General features: G+C 34.0%; 1 long non-coding RNA gene across 2 annotated transcripts in view; it reads left to right on the top strand.

The window, feature by feature from the left end:
- The window catches only part of LOC141404766 (uncharacterized), a 130,733-nt gene extending 112,166 nt beyond the window's left edge, over window positions 1-18,567 (top strand). For both annotated transcript variants that reach the window (XR_012413075.1, XR_012413074.1), the window contains exons 3-4: window positions 18,086-18,265; window positions 18,332-18,567. This is a non-coding gene — a long non-coding RNA (uncharacterized lncRNA). The remainder of the gene's footprint in view (window positions 1-18,085; window positions 18,266-18,331) is intronic.
- The last annotated feature ends 3,757 nt before the right edge of the window (window positions 18,568-22,324 follow it).

Here is a 22,324-nt window from a genome sequence, read left to right as displayed (position 1 = left end):
AGATGGCGATCGGATAATATTTAGAGGGTTATATAGACCAAAACTTTTGTGTGAAAATTGTGAAAATTTTTAATATACAGCTTATATCTTAATTCCTGGAAGTGACATTCCGGACAAGTGAGATATACTTGAAAGTGGAACGCTTGACCTTTCAATTGATGCCAATTATGTTGGTGTGCATGATCAGATAACAGAGTTACAGCCTAATATATCCCGTTATTTGTTTGTAGTGTAATAATAAACTCGCTAGAAGTCGCAATTATACATCAATAGTCACGAAATTTTGCAGCGGGTAAGAGTAGTGGTCGACAAAGATGCCTACAATATTGAATGATGATCTGATATTCTTTAGCGGGTGAAACGGACCATTACTTTTGTATGAAAAATATAAATATTTTATTTTTGGTCGATATTTTAATTCCTTGAGGACATATATTTTTCGCAAAGTAGCCTACATATGGAAAAAACTACTGACCTTTCCTCTGATGTAACTTGCAATAAAGTGTTTGCTAGATAATATATAATGGGCTCTGTGTAGAGAACCTCATTTTTATCCCATGCTACATATTGTCTCTCCAAAAGTTTATGTAACACCACGAAATATTCGTCCTAGACCCCTTATTTGGTATGCCGAAATTCATATCTCGACGAGATAAAGCGATTTAGCGATGTGTGTCCGTCCATTAAAAATTGTAAACAAGCTTAAGGCCGCAATTATGGACCGATTGTAAGGAATTTTTTAAGGAGGTTGGGTTCGGGCCAGAATAGAAATGATTAGTTTTTGGTGATGATCGTGAAATGTTCAGGGGATGAAATTGACCAAAAACAAAATTTTAACCAATTTTGTAGCGGCTCTGTAGGTCAATATAATAACCCGGAAAATTTTAAACAAAGTTTGAGTTTATGATGAAGAGGAAGCATACGAGGGCGGTTCGGAATCTTCTTAGTCTATCATTGAAAGAGAATAGTTAGTTTTTCAAAAATATTTTTATTTTTCAATATAATCTCCTGAAACTTCAATACACTTAGTCCAACGATTTTCTAGCAATTCTATCCCTTGATTGAAATAGTTTTCTTCAAGATCTTCAAAATATTGTTTTACAACTGTAATTGCATCTTCATTTGAGGTAAAACGCTTGCCAGCAAGGAATTTTTTTTAGATTTGGAAACAATTAAAAGTCACTGGGAGCTAAATGAGGAGAATAAGGTGAGTGGTCACGCAACTCGTACTTTAATTCGTTGATTTTAGCCATTGTTAAAACATTCTTGTGTGCGTTGTCTTGATGAAATTTTTTTTTTTTGTAAGCCAGGTCGTTTTTCTCGAATTTGTACATTTAATTGATCTAAAAGGTTGCAATAGTACTCTGAATTTATTGTTTTACCCTTTTGCATATAGTCAATCAATATAAAATACCTTTGAAGTCCCAAAAAACCGTTGCCATAACCTTACCAGCCGATTGAATTGTTTTTGCCTTCTTTGGGACACTTCCTCCAGCTTCAGTCCATTGTTTGGGTTGTTCTTTTGTCTCTGGAGTATAGTGGTGGATCCATGTCTCATCAACAGTTATAAAACGACGCTTAAAAACCATTTTATTTCGCTTAAAACGATCCAAACAAGCTTGAGAAATGTTCATTCTTATGCGTTTTTGATCGACTGTTAACAAATGCGGCAACCATCTTGCAGAAAGCTTTTTCATCTGTAGTTCTTCATGCAAAATTAAATGGACTCGATCATTTGATATGCCCATGATATTAGCAATTTCACGCACTTTTATTCGTCGATCATTTAATACCATATCATGCACTTTGGCTACAATTTCTGTTGTTGTTGCTGTTTTTGGACGTCCACAACGTGGTTCATCTTCAATGCTTGTACGACCACGTTTAAATTCAGCAACACAATTTGTTACTGTTGCATATGAAGGAGCACTTTCACCTAACACATTCACCATGTCATTATGAATTTCTTGTCCCGATAAACCTTTTTTATGTAAATATTTAATGACAGCACGCATTTCTAATTTTTCCATTGTAAAAAAATTGCGGATGCGTCTTTTTGAACACCTGTTTCTATATGAAGGAGTTGCCAGATCGAAACAAAATTTAACATGTGTTCATAACAGAGATGGAAGTTTCCAAAACACTTAACTTTTTTCTGTTTATACCGCGCTTTTTGTGCTAGGCTAAGAAGTTTCCGAACTGCCCTCGTACAAGCCAACGTGAAGATCAGATAATACTTAGCGGGTTAAATGGACTGAAGCTTTTGTGTGAAATTGGTAAAAATTTCAATAACGTAGCGGTTAAACAACGGAAGTAGTGGTACTACATAAGTGGGTTTCATTACATTTTAGTTTGTGTGAACTAAATTTTCCTTTCCTGCTACAAAAATGTCCTTGTCATGGTAGATAAATTTTTGGTTTCGGTCATAAATATTATACATTATATCTCTGATATTTGATAATTAAATTTTCACAATCATTGAAAAGAAGTTCCGTGGAGAGCGATTGTCCCGGGATAGTGGTATAGGGTATCCCATGGTCGGCTCCGTCCGACTATAGACTTTTCTTACTTGTTATACCCTCCACCATAGGATGGGGGTATATTAAGTTTGTCACTACGTTTGTAACTACTCGAAATAATCATTGTAGACCACACAAAGTATATATATTCTTGATCAGCGTGCAATTCTACATCGATATAGCCATGTCCGTCCGTCTGTCCGTCTGTCCGTCTGTCCGTCTGTCCGTCTGTGGAAATCACTCTAGCGTCCGAACGGATTGACGTAGGTTGATGAAATTTTGGGAAAATTTGTTATTTTTACGTAGGACTTTTGGTATTGAAAGCGGGCTATGTAGGTCCACGCTTTCGTATAGCCCCCATACAAAATGACGCGTGACGCGTCGTCGTTTTATGGAATTTTTAAGATATTTGGCCCATTTTACCACCGAATTGGTTGTAATTTGGTACTTTGTGTCTCCAGAGGCCAAAAAATATTCCTACCAAAGTTGGGTTTTATAGGTCCACGTTTTGGTATAGCCCCCATATAAGGCCCCATATAAAGTACGCGTCATTTTAATATATTTTGAATGTATTAGACCCATTTGACCACAGAATTGGTTGCAATTTGGTATTTTGTGTCTTCAGAGGCCAGAAAACATTCCTACCAAAGTTGGGTTATATAGGTCCACGCCATCGTATAGCCCCCGTAGAACGGTACGTTCCGCATTTCGGTATTTTGAAGGTTGTGGCCACATTAATCCACCGAAATAGCTGAAATTTGTGGTGGAGGGTATAAAAAGTTCGGCCCGACCGAACTTAACGCTTTTCTTACTTGTTTTAATTATATTTTATTTGAGTTGTGAAACCGAGTACTTTTCGTCGATTTAAATCAATATTGACGTTAAAAGGCTTACAAAAATGTACTTAATAACAAGGTCGAAAGATAATAGAAATTTTCATCTTATATGAAAAAGTTGACTCAAAACGTAGAAGGTGTTTTATTTTCCCTGAAGCTATTTTTATGGACAGAAATGGTACTGGAGGTATTTAGTTAATTACGTTTATTCGTGATGTCTCCAGATAATAAATAAAAGGTTTAACTCGCAAAATGTTATTATAAAAACAAAAATAATTTGTTCAGATTTTCAAATTTTCTCAGTTGTAAATTGTTTGAACAGTACCAAATTTGAGAACAACCTATATTTTGCATATTTTTTAAAATAACTGCAATAAACAAACAACTTACAAAAATATTTGCATTGCAAATCCATTAATTACCCCAGAACTATATAAAATACGAAATGGTCGTTTTGAGCATCACTGTATGTGCAAATGCATATTCATATACGTATGTGTGTAAGTGTGATATAAATCAGAATTCTTTATTAGTATATCTTCTGTTCGACACATATTTCACATATTCCCACATACTTCACGTACTCATTTCTGAGATTACAAAAGCTTACCCATGAAGAATTGTAAATCATGCTTTGAATATGCTGAGTAAACGTATCATAGCTGAAATTCCCAAAAAAACTCACATACGCAACAAAAGTTTTAAATTGTTTCTATTATAAGCAATTGCGAACGTTTTACCCCCTTAAGTGCTGTTGTTGTGCGAGTGAGTGGGGGTACGTTCCACAATCCACTTCAACATAGGATTTAAGACAATCGTTGATGAGAAAACTTGCATATACCAAGTGAGCACCACGGGATATTACATGTTCTTTTGTAGATAAAATATTTGCGAACCTTCATACGTAGAAAAAAAAACAAACATAATTATAATTTGGCAAAAACCAAAAATCACAAACACCTTTCGAAACAGTTCAAATGCAAGCTACAGTTTCTGTGATTTTTGTATTCATTTGTAAGATTTTGGATGGACCACAAACAAAATTTTTATAATATTTTGTAACGGCTCTGTAGGTCGCAATGGTAGTCTGATCGGAGTGAAATTTTATGTAAATTTTGGGTTTACGACAAACAAGTAGCTTGTAATTTAACCTGATGATCAGATAAAATTTAGCGGGTTAAATGGACCCGAACTTTTGTGTGAAACTTGGTAAGATTTTTATTATAATGACTATAACTTTATTCCTGAAAGATATGTTCCATTCACGTTAGTTATATTCAAAAGAGGAATTCTTGAGCTTTCCACTGATGCCAATTGTGTTGATGTACACGGTTAGATAACAGAGTTACACGGATCCCGCAGCTATAATTGTGGAAAGTGATACATAATCAAGCTAGATGTCGCAGTTACAGTTCAGTACTGACAACTTTATGAAGGAGGTAAGAGGTTTGGTCAAGGAAAATGCCAATAACTTGGGTAAAATTTACCATAATTTGTTGTCGGAAAAATATCTAAATATAATTTTTGGTGCATATTTTAAATTCTATCGGGCATATTTCGAAATATTAGGTACGTGAAATTTGAAAAGCAACTCTTGACCTCGTCATTGACGAAGATTATACCAATACAACGGCTAGATAAAGGACCTACTGTCTAACATATACATTAGTAGGTTCCTTTGTCGTTTTGGTTTGTGTGTAAAGAACTATATGCACTCCGAGTTTTTCAATCATGATAGAGAAATTCCCACTTTTTTAAATAGTGCAAATAACAATGCTGTACGAGGTTTTGAAAATTTTGTGGTACTTTTGGTAAAAATAATGTAATACCTCGAAATATTATTTTTTCTAAGAGAGAACCTAAAAAACCTAAAAATGTAAATATTGACCGCGATTTACTTTAAAATTCCTCCAGAATCCTAGGTGTAAGCAGTTTTCATTTAAAATTAGTTAAGGCGCATGACTTTTTTATATGGAGGCGATACAGTCAGTGCATTGTCCCAATTTTAACTTCAATATTTCAAAAGTGGTAAAACCTACGATTATGTCATAAAAGTCAATCTTGTTGGGAATTTTGGCTACCACAACATTTTATTTAGTCCCATTTCCATAGCAATTGCGGTTTCCAAGCAGGATCGTGAAAATTTAGACAAACCCTAAAAATGTGAACTTTATTTAAAAAACCCTTCGACGATTTTTTATACCCTCCACCATAGTATGGAGGGTATATTAAGTTTGTTTTTCCGTTTGTAACGCATTGAAATACTCATTTGCGACCCTATAAAGTATATATATTCTTGATCAGGGTAAAATTCTGAGTCGATCTGTGCACGTCCGTCCGTCCGTCCGTCTGTGGTAATCACTCTAGCATCCACAAAAATGGAGAAACGCTGGGAAAATGCCTATTTCGTATGCAGGCAGGTCAAGTTCGATGATAGGCTATATCGGTCCACGTTTTGGTATAGCCCCCATATAACGGTACCCCCCGATTTACGGTATTTTGCCGTTTTTAGCTACATTTTCGGACCGATTTAGCTATAATTTGACATTTAGGGCTCTTAAGCGTCACTAAACTTATATAACAAAACTTGTGGACATAGGTCCACGTTTTGGTATAGCCCCCATATAACGGTACCCCCCGATTTACGGTATTTTGACGTTTTTAGCTACATTTTCAGACCGATTTATCTATAATGTGACATTTAGGGTTCTTAAGTGTCACTAAACTTATATAACAAAACTTGCGGACATATGTAGTTCCACGTTTTGGTATAGCACCCATATAACGGTACCCCCCGATTTACGGTATTTTGACGTTTTTAGCTACATTTTCAGACCGATTTAGCTATAAATTGACATTTAGGGTTCTTAAGTGTCAATAAACTTATATAACAAAACTAGTGGACGTAGAGCAATGTTTTGGAATAGCCCCCATATAACGTTTCATCCGGTTTTCAGGTATTTTGACGATTTAAGTTGCATTTCTAGACCGAATTAGCTATAATTTGATATTTAGGGTTCTTAGTGACCAAAAAACTGATATTCGAAATAATTATGAACGTAGGTCCATGTTTTGGTATAGCCCCATATAACGCTACCTCGGTATAACGGATTTCGGTATCCCCATATAACGGACTTTCGGTATTTTGAGAATTTTACCTACAAGTTTATGAACATAGGTACATGTTTTGCTATAGCCCCATATAACGGTACCTCCTGATTTTCGGTATTTTGGGATTTTTACCTAAAAGTTTTAACCGAATTAGCTGTAATTTGAACATTTGACATTTGAAGTTCTTAGTAGTCACCACACCTCTCCACCAAAATTATCTGAAATTTTGGGAAAATTCGTCTTTTGTTTGCAGGCAGGTCAAGTTCGACGATGGGCTATATCGGTCCACGTTTTGGTATAGCCCCCATATAACGGTACCCCGATTTACGGTATTTTGACGTTTTTAGCTACATTTTCAGACCGATGTAGCTATAATTTGACATTTAGGGTTCTTAAATGCCAATAAACTTATATAACAAAACTTGTGGACATAGGTCCACGTTTTGGTATAGCCCCCATAAAACGGTTTTGACGTTTTTAGCTACATTTTCAGTTCGATTATATATTATAATTTGACATTTAGGGTTCTTAAGTGTAAATAAACTTATATAACAAAAGTTGTGGACATAGGTCCACGTTTTGGTATAGCCCCCATATAACGGTACCCCCGATTTATAGCATTTTGACGTTTATAGTTACATTTTTAGACCGATTTAGCTATAAATTGGTATTTAGGGTTCTTAGTGACCAAAAAACTTATATTCGAAATAATTATGAACGTAGGTCCATGTTTTGGTATAGCCCCATATAACGCTACCTCGGTATAACGGATTTCGGTATCACCTATAACGGATTTTCGGTATTTTGAGAATTTTACCTACAAGTTTTAACCGAATTATCTGTAATTTGAACATTTGACATTTGAAATTCTTAGTGGTCACCACACCTCTCCACCAAAAATTGTCAAGAAAGGTCGATGTATTGATAAAGCTCCCATATAAAAGTACCTCCCGATTTTCAGTAATTTGATGATTTTAGCTACAATATTAAACCGAACTAGCAGTAATTTGACATTTGAAGTTCTTAGTGGTCACAACACCTCTCCATAAAAAATTGTCAACATAGGTCCATGTTCGGATATACATAGCTCCCATATAACGGTACCTCCCAATTTTCAGTTATTGGCAATTTTAGCTACAATTTTTAACCGAACTAACTGTAATTTGACATTTGAAGGTTGTAGTGGTCACCACACATCTGCATCAAATCAAATGAATCTAAGTAACCGATTTATAAAATACATAACGATATATTCACATATTGTGTATGAAAACTACCTTAAAGTAACCTTTGCTTATATCGTTCTTAATTATGTGGCCAGGTCGATTTATGACTATTTTAATAAATCGTGGTTTCTTTCGTATAAACGAGGGAGAATTAAAACATGTTTTGGGTTTATTTGAAAGTGCTTACCGTGTATTTTATTTACAAATTTTGTTCCATATAAATATTCAAATCTTTGGAACGTAGCAAGTCAAATAATTTTTAATACGATGTCGTTCTTAATTATATGGCCGCCACTGTACAAAGACATTTGAAGTTCTTAGTGGTCACAACACCTCTCCATCAAAAATTGTCAACATAGGTCCATGTTCGGATATAGCTCGCATATAACGGTACCTCCCAATTTTCAGTAATTTGGCAATTTAAGCTACAATTTTTAACCGAACTAACTGTAATTTGACATTTGAAGGTTGTAGTGGTCACCACACATCTGCATCAACAATTTTCACCATAGCCCCAATATAACGATACTTCCCGATTTTCGGTACTTTGAGGATTTTACTTAAAATGTTTAACCACGTAGGTCCATGTTTTGGTATAGCCCCAAAACAAACCTCCCGATTTTCCGTACCTTAGCTTTATTTTTTGGACGAACTTTCTGTAATTTGAAATTTAAAAGCCAACAAAAATTGTTCATTTAAGTTCATATTTTCGTATAGCCCACATACCTCCGAACTAGCTGTTAATGACATTTGAAGTTCCCAAGTTATGTACCGGTTTTCGGTATTTTGAGGAATCTAGCTACAATTTTTAACCGAATTAGGAGTTATTTGACATTAAAGGCTCCCATCAAAAACTGTCAACATGGGTCCATGTTTTATTATAACCCCTATATAACGGTACCTCCTAATTTCTCGCCCACCAAAACTGTCAACATACATAGTTAGATATAGGCACCATAAAAAGGGCCTCCCGAATGAAGCATTTTATGTACATTATCTGACATTTTAACGTACCCACTTAAAGTTGGGGACAGGAATGAAAACTAATTATTCCATTTTAGTTCAGAATATTTTTTGGTGGAGGGTATGAAAAGTTCGGCCCGGCCGAACTTAACGCTTTTTTACTTGTTGTTTTTTGATATTTCTCACATATGAACATTGTAGAATCAGAATCCGCAACAACTTCCTAGGTGTAAGCACCTTCCATTTAAAGTTGGTTCAGGAGCACCGTGATGTTAGACAATAGTTCCTTTATCTAACTGCTATAATGATATAATTTGCATCAAGTGAGAGGTCAAGATTTGGTTTTTAAATTTAGTTTTCGTAAGTTGTCCGAATATACTCCCAGAATTTAAACTACGGATTAAAAATTAAATTTGGATATTTTTCCCACAAAAGTTATGGTCAATTTTACATGCTAAATACTATCCAATCATTATTAGAAATTATTGGCACTATCATTGACCAAAGCCATTATCTCGTGCAAACATTTGTCAGAATTGATCTCTAGCGTGATTAAGGTTACACCACCCAAGATTAAAACTGAGGGATCCCTGCATACACTAGGCTGCAACTCTGTTATCAGACCACGTACATCAACATAATTAGCATCAATGGAAAGGTCAAGCGTTCCTCTTCTAAATATAACTTACATTGGTTTAACATAGTCTCCAGGAATAAAGATCGATAGTAAAGAAGTAATTTCACTAACAACTTTACCAATTGTCACACAAAAGTTCATGTCAATTTAACCCGCTAAATATCATCTGATCATCATGTTAAATTGCGCCGATTAGACTACCATTGCGACCTACAGAGCCGCTACAAAATTGGATAAAAATTTTGTTTTTGGTCCATTTCACCCCCTAAATATTTCCCGATCATCGCCAAAAACTATAATGGCCTACTCTGGTCTGAACCCGACCTCCAATTTCATGAAGATTGGTCAATAATTGCGGCCTGTAGCGTGCGTACGACTTTCATGGACGGACGGACGGTTACACATCTCAAAATCACTTTATCTCGTATGCCACAGGGGGGTCTACGACGAATATTTCGCGGTGTTACATACATTTTTCGAAAAACAAACTTATAATACCCTTTCCACATTGTGGTGTATAAAAAACATAATTACCTTGTTGTGTAGGGTAAATAAATCATTTGGTTAAACCAAAAATCACAGAAGGCCTTTTGCAACAACTCATATCCTCCTACAAAAAAAATGTTATAACATAGAGGAATTTGGTTAAATTTGCCCCTCTTAGGATTACGAGCTTTCCAAGTTTCCTACCTACCTCTTTCTATATATAGACAGATGAAATCTCTGTCTTGAAAGCTACAATTTCGTATTCTTTTGTAGGATTTTGTTTAAAATTGTTGTTGCCTTTTTTTGCTATTATACTTTTTTGTGCTGAGTTTTTTAAGGTTTGTCTACATCAACGAATCTTTCGTTGCAGTTATATTATGTCGGTTTGTTTTGCGCAACACAAAAACTTACTTATTTTGTTACGAACAATTTAACTTTGGTCTTGTAAAATAACAACACCAAACAGCGCGAGAGATGGGAAAAATTAACACGGCTTTACAATGGTAAACTGGAAAGTTTAAGAAAAATGCTTTCATCTTTGTGTTTACTTCAGCTTTAGTCCATATTTTGTTGTATTCAAGTATTTGAATAACAACAAAATGTTTTACAGTGGATATGAAATTGATTAGTTGCGGGCGGAGGGTAGGGAATACTATAGTTTCAGTTGTCACCAAACAACTTCATCAGTTCCCTTTTCCGCCGACTCTGTATCGATAAACAGGTCAATAAGCCCATCCAGCAAATTAAACAAAATGAGAAATTTGCTATATGGCCCTAAAGCTGATTACCCTACAATTTGAGTCGAACTAAAGAATTTCATATCCACCACTGTTTTTATGTCGTCTTTGCTTTGCAAAGAATACGAACATAGGATTGTTGCTTCAATAAGCGGGGGTAAAACAACGAGAAAGTTGTTGTTTTTGCATTACGCATTGATCAACAAGGCCGTGCTGATGCCTATTATTGTTGTTGGCGTTTTTTATTGTTGGACTGCAGAATTTTACATCTTTGTGTTTATTTCAGCTTTAGTCCATATTTTGTTGTATTCAAGTATTTGAATAACAACAAAATGTTTTACAGTGGATATGAAATTGATTAGTTGCGGGCGGAGGGTAGGGAATACTATAGTTTCAGTTGTCACCAAACAACTTCATCAGTTCCCTTTTCCGCCGACTCTGTATCGATAAACAGGTCAATAAGCCCATCCAGCAAATTAAACAAAATGAGAAATTTGCTATATGGCCCTAAAGCTGATTACCCTACAATTTGAGTCGAACTAAAGAATTTCATATCCACCACTGTTTATACCCTACACCACTATGTGGTAAGGGGTATTATGTGTTAGTGCATTTGTATGTAACATACAAAAGGAAGCGAGATAGACCCATAGTTCCTTCTAGGGATATACATAGAATCACTTTCTGAGTCGATTTATGCATGTCCGTCCGTCCGTCCGTCCGTCCGTCCGTCCGTCCGTCCGTTCGCAACATACAGGTCGCATTTGTTGACCGATTTCGCTGAAAATTGGGGAATACCATTTTTTTAGCCGTCGGAAGATCAAGTTCGAAGATGGGATATATCGGTCCACGTTTTGGTATAGCCCCCATATAACGGTACCCCCCGATTTACGGTATTTTGACGTTTTCAGCTACATTTTCAGACCGATTTGGCTATAATTTGACATTTAGGGTTCTTAAGTGTCAATAAACATATATAACAAAACTTGTGGACATAGGTCTACGTTTTGGTATAGCCCCCATATAACGGTACCCCCCGATTTGCGGTATTTTGACGTTTTTAGCTACATTTTCAGACCGATTTAGCTATAACTTGACATTTAGGGTTCTTAAGTATCAATAAACTTATATAACAAAAGTTGTGGACATAGGTCCACGTTTTGGTATAGCCCCCATATAACGGTACCCCCCAATTTACGGTATTTTGACGTTTTTAGCTACATTTTCAGACCGATGTAGCTATAATTTAACATTTTGGGTTCTTAAGTTTCAATAAACTTATATAACAAAAGTTGTGGACATAGGTCCCCGTTTTGGTATAGCCCCCATATAACGGTGCCCCCCGATTTACGGTGTTTTGATGTTTTTAGCTACATTTTCAGACCGATATAGCTATAATTTGACATTTAGGGTTCTTAAGTGTCAATAAACTTATATAACAAAAGTTGTGGACATAGGTCCACGTTTTGGTATAGCCCCCATATAACGGTACCCTCCGATTTGCGGTATTTTGACGTTTTTAGCTACATTTTCAGACCGATGTAGCTATAATTTGACATTTAGGGTTCCTTAATGTCAATAAACTTATATAACAAAAGTTGTGGACATAGGTCCACGTTTCGGTATAGCCCCCATATAACGGTACCCCCCGATTTACGGTATTTTGACAGTTTTAGCTACATTTTCAGACCGATTTAGCTATATTTTGACACTTAGGGTTCTTAAGTGTCAATAAACTTATATAACCAAACTTGTGGACATAGGTCCACGTTTTGGTATAGCCCCCATATAACGGTACCCCCGATTTGCGGTGTTTTGACGTTTGTAGCTACATTTTCAGACCGATGTAGCTATAATTTGACATTTAAATTTATTAGGTCTATAAATAAATGTACCAAATTATATCGAAATCGGTTCAGATTTGGATATAGCTCCCATATATTTTTCCGCCGATTTGGCGTATTTGCTGCACCAAACACGCTATATACGTCCGATTTTGATGAAATTTTGAATGTGTAACTGAATTCGGTCTCAAAATAAATGTCCCAAACTACATCGAAATCGGTTCATATTTGGATATAGCTCCCAAATATATTTCCGGCCGATTTGACGTATTTGCTGCAAACACGCTATTTACGTGCAATTTTGATGAAATTTGGAATGTGTGACTGAATTTAGTCTAGAAATAAGTGTAACAACTTATATCGAAATCGGTTCAGATTTGGATATAGCTCCTATGTATATTTTCGCCCGCTCTGTCTAATTTTGATGAAATTTGGGATGTGTATATATATGTATATAAATCAGTTCAAATTGATACATATCTCCTATATTTTACATATTCACAGTGGTGTAGGGTATCATATAGTCGGCCCCGCCCGACTATGATCCTTTCCTTACTGGTTTTATGTCGTCTTTGCTTTGCAAAGAATACGAACATAGGATTGTTGCTTCAATAAGCGGGGGTAAAACAACGAGAAAGTTGTTGTTTTTGCATTACGCATTGATCAACAAGGCCGTGCTGATGCCTATTATTGTTGTTGGCGTTTTTTATTGTTGGACTGCAGAATTTTACATCTTTGTGTTTATTTCAGCTTTAGTCCATATTTTGTTGTATTCAAGTATTTGAATAACAACAAAATGTTTTACAGTGGATATGAAATTGATTAGTTGTAAAAAAACAGTAAAGTGGCACGGTGTTATATGTATGTAAATACAGATGATATAACTTATTTTGCAGATTTATCAAAAAAGGTTTAAGAAACATTTTTGAAGCACATTACCTTGCCAGACCTTGCCAGCTATCGTTGCAAAAACAGTTCTCTAAGAATCTGCACAGTGATTTGAAATCAAGTATGAAAAAACGATGCATTTGAAAAACTTTTTTTTAAATCATGTCAGTGTGATCGCGATGAAATTTGCAATGACCAAATCCATAATATGGAGGGTATAATTAAATTTGCCATTCCGTTTGTAACACATCGAAATATTCATCGGAGACCATTTAAAGTATATGGGAATTCCAAGTGAAATCGGGCAGTTCGGAGAAAAGTAATTTTTGATTTCAATTGTTTTGGTTCAATTTATGCTCCTAGCCAACAGAACATTTTAGTATATTTTAAAATTATTTTTTGACCAACGGTACAGAGATATCGCTTATTGAAATTATCGAATTTTTAAAGAACTATGTTCAAACAAATACTCATAACTTCTTTAACATTGGTCTAAATGGGACCATCTTTTTTTTGATTTGTTTGTTTTTTTATCACCTATCGAAAGAAATATTTAAAAGAAAAGCGCACAGTGGGCTTCAATGCAATTTTCGGGATTTAATATTTAAATTAAATTTTTAAAAATGATTGCACCCTTCGCTTTTTTCAAAAAAAATTATATCAAACTACGTTCAATTACAAAAATTTTAAGCCCTATGTGGTAATGGGATTCGGACGATTACTATTTTTTCTGAATTTTTTAAAATTTGTCAATACAATTTTTCCTTAATACCTTTGTCGAAAATTTGTATTTCCTGTATTTTTGAAGCTAAGAGTACATATTTATCATATAAGAAATCCACAGTGGACTTTAATGGAATTTTCGCTGATGCATTTTCAAAATCGAAAAATGACGCAGTTTTTAAGATGTTTGAGATAAATTCATAAATATAAAATCAAAACAAATATTTATAAATGAAATTTTTAATTTTTTTAATAAAATAATAAATTTTGGACAAAGTTATAAAGGAAAAATTGTATTGACAAATTTTAAAAAATTCAGAAAAAAATAGTAATCCTCCGAATCCCATTACCACATAGGGCTTAAAATTTTTGTAATTGATCGTAGTTTAACATAAAATTTTATTGGAAAAATCGAAGGGTGCAATCATGTTTAAAAATTGATTTTAAATATAAAATCCCGAAAATTGCATTGAAGCCCACTGTGCGCTTTTATTTTAAATATTTCTTTCGATATGTGATAAAAAAACAAACAAATCAAAAAAAAAGATGGTCCCATTTGGACCAATATTAAAGAAGTTAAAGATGGTCCCATTTGGACCAATATTAAAGAAGTTATGAGTATTTCTTTGCATGTAGTTTTTACAGAATTTGACTTTTTCAAGGCGCGATATCTCTGGGACCGTTAGTCAAAAAAAATTGGAAAATATACTAAAATGTTTTGTTAATCAGCAGCATCGTCACAGCAAAAAATAAAGGAAATCAAAAACCTCATCTTGAAAAAGTGTCCGATTTCACTCAGAAATCCCCATATATTCTTGATTAGAATAAAATTCTAAGTCGATATAAACATGTCCGTCTGTCCGTCTGTTGAAATCAAGATACAGCTAGGATGTTTGGTATTGCAAATGGGCTATATCGGTCCACGTTTTCATATAGCCCCCATATAACGGTACCACTCGATTTTCGGTATTTTTAAGGTTTTAGGTTCATTATCACACCGAAATAACTGAAATTTGGTACTTAGTCTTCGTTGGGGGAATACATACCCCTAGAATTTTGTCGGTATAGGTCAACGCCTTCATATAGCCCATATAGAACGGTACCTCCCGATTTTCGGTATTTTTAAGGTTGTGGCCTCAAAATTCCTCCAAAATAGCTGAAATTTGGTATTTAGTCTTTCAGGGTTATAAAGTATTCCTGAAAAGAATTATCAGTATATGTCCACGTCTGCCTTTATTCCCCATAGAAGCATTACTTTTAATATTTGGTAGTTTTTAAGTTTTAGCCACATTGTCTTACCGAAATATCGCTGATGGTGGGTGTAAAAAGTTCGGCCCGGCCGAATTTACCGTCGTTCTTACTTGTTTTTTCTTAATATTTTCTTTTGGAAGAATATTCGCTGAAATGTAGCACGCAACTCTTCAGAACATGTCATTACTGTAAAATGCCTCTATCACGTTGTTTCAGCACATTTTTCAACGACCAAATAAATAAATACGTCAATAATGCAGTGAAACCCGAAATGCGAGAATAAACTGTCGCTGTGAACTATGTTTGAAAAACGTGTTGTAAAAGGTATGATGCAAAATACCGCTGAAACAACATGAAGTAAGCATTTTAGAGTTTCGGAATGTTCTAAAGAATTGCAAAGAACTCTATTTGGAAGATTTTTGCAAAAGGTTACTTGGTTCAACTGCCAATAGTTTAGCTGATACTGACCAGAATTTCAGCAATTATGTAAAATTTTCTATATTTTATCGATTTTGAAGTCCTACACGCAGAGAAAAAATATTTTTCGCTTTTGTTGGAATAAAAATATAAATTTTTGTGTTTTGTGAAGCGCTAAATTTAAAATTGGTGGTTGAAGCAAAATTGGCGTTGCAAGGAGATATTAAAGAAGAATTCCGATAATTCATACAATAAATTAAATTTTCTTGATAAGGTCGATCCCTTTTGGTTTCTTTTTATACTGAATAATGTTTACAACACGCGTTTGTAGTTTTGAACAAAACTATTGTAAATATAGTTAACTTTACCTCAACCGTTCTGAATTCTAACAACAAATATTGTTACTTCTGACAAAAACTCTTATGAATTCTAACAGTATTTATTGTCCATTTTGACCAATACTATTTTTCATTGTGCCTTGACACCAGCTCTTTTGAATTTCTTCTACTATCGTATGTACGTTGTTATGTGTGCGTGTTTTATGGAGAACTAAAAACAAAAAAGAGAAAATAGAAATACACTCCGGTTCATCTGAATAGAACCAACCAATATTTGTCTACAGATACCGTTATATCAGACGAAAGGAGAGGAATTGTAAATTATAATTTTGTGGGCATGTAGAGTATATAGTAGCCGATATTTTCAATACCTAACATGTTTCACATATGCGTCATAACGGTACTTTTTACTCGCTTTATGAAAAAATGTCAAAATATTAGCATTTTTTAATGGTTCACAAGGATAGAACCACCCTAAGAATTTACACAAATCCTTTGTTAGATGTGGTAAACTTTAACAAAAAACTATTTATAATTATAAATAAATGCCGTGAGTGTTAATTGCTATCAAATATTGTGCAAAAATTTGTATTATGGTCTTGAAATTTGATGACAATCGATGCTTAGAGCTGCAAAAAATATTTTTATGAAGAAATCGGTAGAAACAATTTATAAAGACAAAATTTTATACTGAATTATGTTCAAAATTTTCTATACTACAATAAAATTACAAAAAAGTCACATTTGATAGGTTTATGAGTCCGAAACAGAGGAAATATGGTAAAGATAACTCAAATTTCTACCTTTCCAATCCAAAATTTGATATTTTATCTCAGGAAAGTGAATGCAAATCGATGGGTTCCACCCAGTTGCGTTGGCTGTGGACATCTATAGGTCCAAAAAATAAAGAAAATTCCACCGCCGAACGCTCCATGTCAACATCAAGGGCTTCGATTTAGAAGATATCGCATGACATGGAAAGCACAGAAACATAGGCGCTCTTTTTTGTATAATAACGGATCAGAAATATTTTTTCGGTACTTATACTATGAGGAAAAGATGTGTGAACATCAAAACCATCAAAATTAAACCCTTTTCTTTCGAAAAAATTAACGTCTGCCTTCCCCTATCGCTAAGCTGTTTCTCCACATCAAATGTCTTAGAACCTTTTGAAATTCCAAGGACTTGATGGTGACATGGAGCGTTCGGCGGTGGAATTTTCTTTATTTTTAGGACCTGTAAATGTCCGCAGCCAACGAAACTGGGTGGAACCCATCGATTTGCATTCACTTTCCTGAGATAAAATATCAAATTTTGGATTGGAAAGGTAGAAATTTGAGTTATCTTTACCATATTTCCTCTGTTTCGGACTCTTAAACCGATCAAATGTGACTTTTTTGTAATTTTATTGTAGTATAGAAAATTTTGAACATAATTCAGTATAAAATTTTGTCTTTATAAATTGTTTCTACCGATTTCTTCATAAAAATATTTTTTGCAGCTCTAAGCATCGATTTTCATCAAATTTCAAGACCATAATACAAATTTTTGCACAATATTTGATAGCAATTAACACTCACGGCATTTATTTATAATTATAAATAGTTTTTTGTTAAAGTTTACCACATCTAACAAAGGATTTGTGTAAATTCTTAGGGTGGTTCTATCCTGGTGAACCATTAAAAATGCTAATATTTTGACATTTTTTCATAAAGCAAGTAAAAAGTACCGTTATGACGCATATGTGAAACATGTTTGGTATTGAAAATATCGGCTACTATATACTCTACACGTCCACAAAATTATAATTTACAATTCCTCTCCTTTCGTCAGATATAACGGTATTTGTAGACAAATATTGGCTGGTTCTATTCAGATGATCCGGAGAGAATTTTTTTTTTTTTTTTTTTGAATTTGTGTTTTTGTGAACGAATTGTCGGAATTCTATTTTAATTTAAAGTATAAAGAGCGTGTTGCAACAGTCTTATAATTTTTGCAATGCATGCTCAATGAAAACCAAAGAAACGACTACTGCTGACACTTGTATTTTATTGCGTAGTTTTGTGTGTCTGTTTTTAACTAACTTCTTGATGCTATTTTTTAATTTAGCGGATTAAGGATTCTTTTGCCGCAGACTTTTTAAATTTAGTTAAGAAAACATAAAACTAATCATCTACAGCTGAAGTGGAAAATTTTAATAAAAATACTCTCTAAAACCAGTTAAGTTCAGTAATTTGGTGCAACAATACATTTCTTCAACCGATTTTGTTTTGACCATAAAATTAATTAGTAAGTATCTTCTTTTTGTACTTTTACTAAGCGATATTTCTAACACATTTTCTTTTTCTAATTTAGCTTCAAATTCTACTGACGACTTGGATTCACAATTTTCCTGACCGAATAAATCACAAGAAATAGTTTACCAACATGCTTTATTAGCACATCAAGAGACGAATCTTTGTTAAACTAAATAAAATTAGCGTCAATCGAAATTAAAAAAAAAAAATTTAAAAATTATATATGAAATAAATAATAAATGGTCTGTTCCAGTACTGCAAGAATCTACTAATTTTTACAATTTTTTCGATAACATAAAGGAAAAAATGTTATCGTAGTAAAAAATAGTAGCTTCTTGCAGGTTCTGGAACAGAGCAAAAGTGAAACTTTTTATATTTTTTTAAATGCAATACATTAAAAAGGTAGGTATACAATTTTTATTCCAACCATTTCGAATTGCAACAATGAATATTGTTACTTCTGACCAAAACTATTGTGAATGGGAAAAATAAATATTGTTACTTCTGACCGAAATTATTGTAAGTTCTTACAGTATGTATTGTCCATTTTGACTAAAACTATTGTTAATTGCAAAAATAAATATTGTTACTTCTGACCGAAACTATTGTAAGTTCTAACAATATTTATTGTCCATTTTGACCAAAGCTTTTGTTAATTGCAACAATAAATTTTGTTACTTCAGACCAAAACTATTGTAAGTTCTAACAATATGTATTGTCCATTTTGACTAAAGCTGTTGTGAATTGCAAAAATAAATATTGTTACTTCTGACCGAAACTATTGTAAGTTCTAACAATATTTATTGTCCATTTTGACCAAAACTTGTGTTAATTGCAACAATAAATATTGTTACTTCTGTCCAAAACTATTGTAAGTTCTAACAATATTTATTGTCTATATTGACCAAAACTATTGTAAATTGCAAGAATAAATACTGTTACTTCTGACCAAAACAATTGTAAGTTCTAACAATATTTATTTTCCATTTGGACCAAAACTATTGTGAAATGCAACAACAAATATTGTCACCTCTAACCAAAACTATCGTAATTACATGTTTGGTCCAAAACGTTATAGTGTCAAAGTGACAACACATATTTATATTTAGAACACATAATATAGTCCAGTGTGACAATAACGATTGTTGGATTGACAATACTACACAAGGAATCTAACAATATGTTAACAATATATATTTTGCTCTTGGAATATTGTTGGATCAAACATATTTTTTTTATCTGCGTGTAGATAGAGTTTTTCTTATGCGGTCTGTTCAAAAGATAAGTTCTACTAGTTTAGGGCTACAATATTTGCAAAGACAGCAAAGCCAAATTCTTTTAATCGTTTCTGAGATTAAATGCAAAAAAAGTAGTTTTAGCTCGGTTTAGATGATGACATGAAATCCGACCTGGATCTGACAGAACAAAACCATACTAGGGTTTTTGTAATCTCAATATGTACTTTCAAAAAATGCATACTAAAAGTTGTTTGCATTTTCAGTGTTGCAAAATTATTGATTGTGGGTTGCGAGTTATGTTAAGTTAACTATATTAATAAAAGAGTACAGTGATTGACTCACTGACTGACTGACTTTATGATTCGTCAACGCCCAGACGAAACGGCTGAAGCTAGAATCTTGAAATTTTGGGTGAGGGTCAGTCTTAGTCCGAAGGTATCAGATAAGGCTAGGTTTTTGGAAATTCGTACTAAATATGGTCCCGTTTGTATTTGGCGAACCGGTAGAGCTAGAATTTTGATATTTGGAATGAGGATCACCGATGGAGTGTATGATAGATGTGCCAACGGATTTTTAGAAATTCGAATTAAAAGTGTACGAAAAGTACTAAAATGTACTAAATTTGGTTCCATTTTGTATTATGTGAACGGATGGAGCTAAAGATTGAAATTTGGAATGAGAATTAAGGTTGAGATGTAGGTTTGGTTATAAAGTTGTGATTTTGGAAATGTATACACATGTGTTCTAAATTTGGTACAACTTGAATTTGAATGAAGGGATAAAGCTGGAATCCTGAAATGTTAAATTAATATTACTGTTACCACGGGGGCCACCGTGGTGCAGTGGTTAGCACGTCCGCCTTGCACTCAGAAGGTCTGCGGTTCGAATCCCAGGCCAAGCAACATCAAATTTTCAACGGTGGCAAAATTCCCCCTCAGTAATGCTGGCGACATTTCCTGAGTATTTAAGCCATGAAAAAACTTCTCTACAAGTAGTGTCGTAAGACACGCCGTTCGGACTCGGCAATAAAAAATAGGTCCCATATCATTGAGCCAATATGAATCGGCGTACACTCATTGATAAGAGGGAAGTCTCCCTTGTCCCTTCGGGGATGTTGTACAATTTGGATTTGGATTTGGGTGAACTTACAGAGCTTCAATCCTGAAATTTGGAATTAAGATTACTGTTGGATTGTAGGTCTGAGGTAGTTTTTAAAATTCGTACTTGTGGGTGCGAAAAGTACAAAATGGTACTAATTTTGGTACAATTTGGATTTGGGTGAACGGATAGAGCTGGAAACTTGAGATTTGGAATTAAGAGTACTGTTGGAGTGCAGGTTTGAGATATGGAGGTAGTTTTGGAAATTCGCATATATGGACACGAAAAGTACTAAATTAATGTTGGATTTAAGGTTGAGATATGGAGGTATTTTTTAAAATTCGTACATATGAGTAAATTGTACCAAATTTGATGCAATTTGGATCGGATAGAGCTGGAATTAAGAGTACTTTTTGATTGTAAGTTTGAGGTAGTTATGGAAATTCGTACTTATGGATACGAAAAGTACAAAATGGTGCTAAATTTGGTGCAAGTTGGCTTTGGAATCCTGAGATTTGGAATTAAGATTACTGTTGGAGTGTAGGTTTGAGATATGGAGGTAATTTTGGAAATTCGCACATATGGGTACGAAGAGTATTAAATGGAACTAAATTTAGTACAATTGTATTTGGGTGAACGGATAGAGCTGGAATCCTGTGTTTTGGAATTAAGATTACTGTTGGATTGTAGGTTTTAGGTAGTTTTGGAAATGTGTAAAGGGAAATATGGAATTAAGATTACTGTTGGAATTTTGGATTGAGGTAGTTTTGAAAATTCGTACTTATGGGCACGAATAGTACTAAATGGTGGAAGGAGCTAAAATCCTGAAATTAGGAATTTAGATTACTGTTGGAGTGAAGGATTGAGATATTTGGGTAGTTTTGGAAGTTCTTACTTACGCCCACTATAAATTTGGTTGTAGAATAGATTTCTATTTCTGATATTTGGAATGAAGATCGCTTGCGTAGGGTTTATATGTGATATGTGAAGGTTCTACGAAAAGTACTAAACGGTACTAAATTGGGTATTGGGTTTGGGTATAGAAGTGATTTTCTGAAATTTGGCATTAGGGTCACTGTTTGTGAGTAGGGAGTCGGTTTTGGTGATAAATTCAATAAGAGTACGTAAGGTATTAAATGGTACTAAATTGTGAATTGGATGTATGGATACAGTTCAAATTCTGAGTTTTTTGTATTAGGGGCTTTTTCGGAATTGAATTTAGAAATACGAAGAACACTAAATGCTATTTAATTTGGTATTCGGCGTAGGTGTATTCCGAAATATGGTATTATGGGAAATTTTGTGTGTAGTTGGTTTTGGAAATACTTTAGTACGTACCAAAGGTACTAAATATTGACTTGGGTCTAAGAATAGACTTAGAATTCGGAAGCTTGGAATTTAGGTCAGTGTTGCTGTGTAGGGAAGAGGTTTGGACATACGAAAGATGGATAAACGAAAGATACAAAAACTTGGTAAATGGTACTTCCAATACAAAAGGTTTAACGATATAGTTTGAATTCAGAATTTTAGTATTAGGGGCAGTGTTGGTGTGTACGGTTGAGATAAGGAGGTGGTTTTGGAAATGCGTACTAAAAAGTACGAGAGCTACTAAATTTAGAATTGGAAAACGTTTAGTTTTATATGAAGGAATATAATTGGAATTTTAAATCTTGGGTTAGGGTTGAGATATAGAGGCGGTTTTGGGATATATAGTT

Source organism: Musca autumnalis, unplaced genomic scaffold, assembly GCF_047663935.1.
Source record: "Musca autumnalis isolate F117 unplaced genomic scaffold, ASM4766393v1 scaffold_5, whole genome shotgun sequence".
NCBI classification, from domain to species: domain Eukaryota; kingdom Metazoa; phylum Arthropoda; class Insecta; order Diptera; family Muscidae; genus Musca; species Musca autumnalis.
Note: the sequence above shows the minus strand (reverse complement) of the source record. Positions and strands in the feature narration are given on the sequence as shown.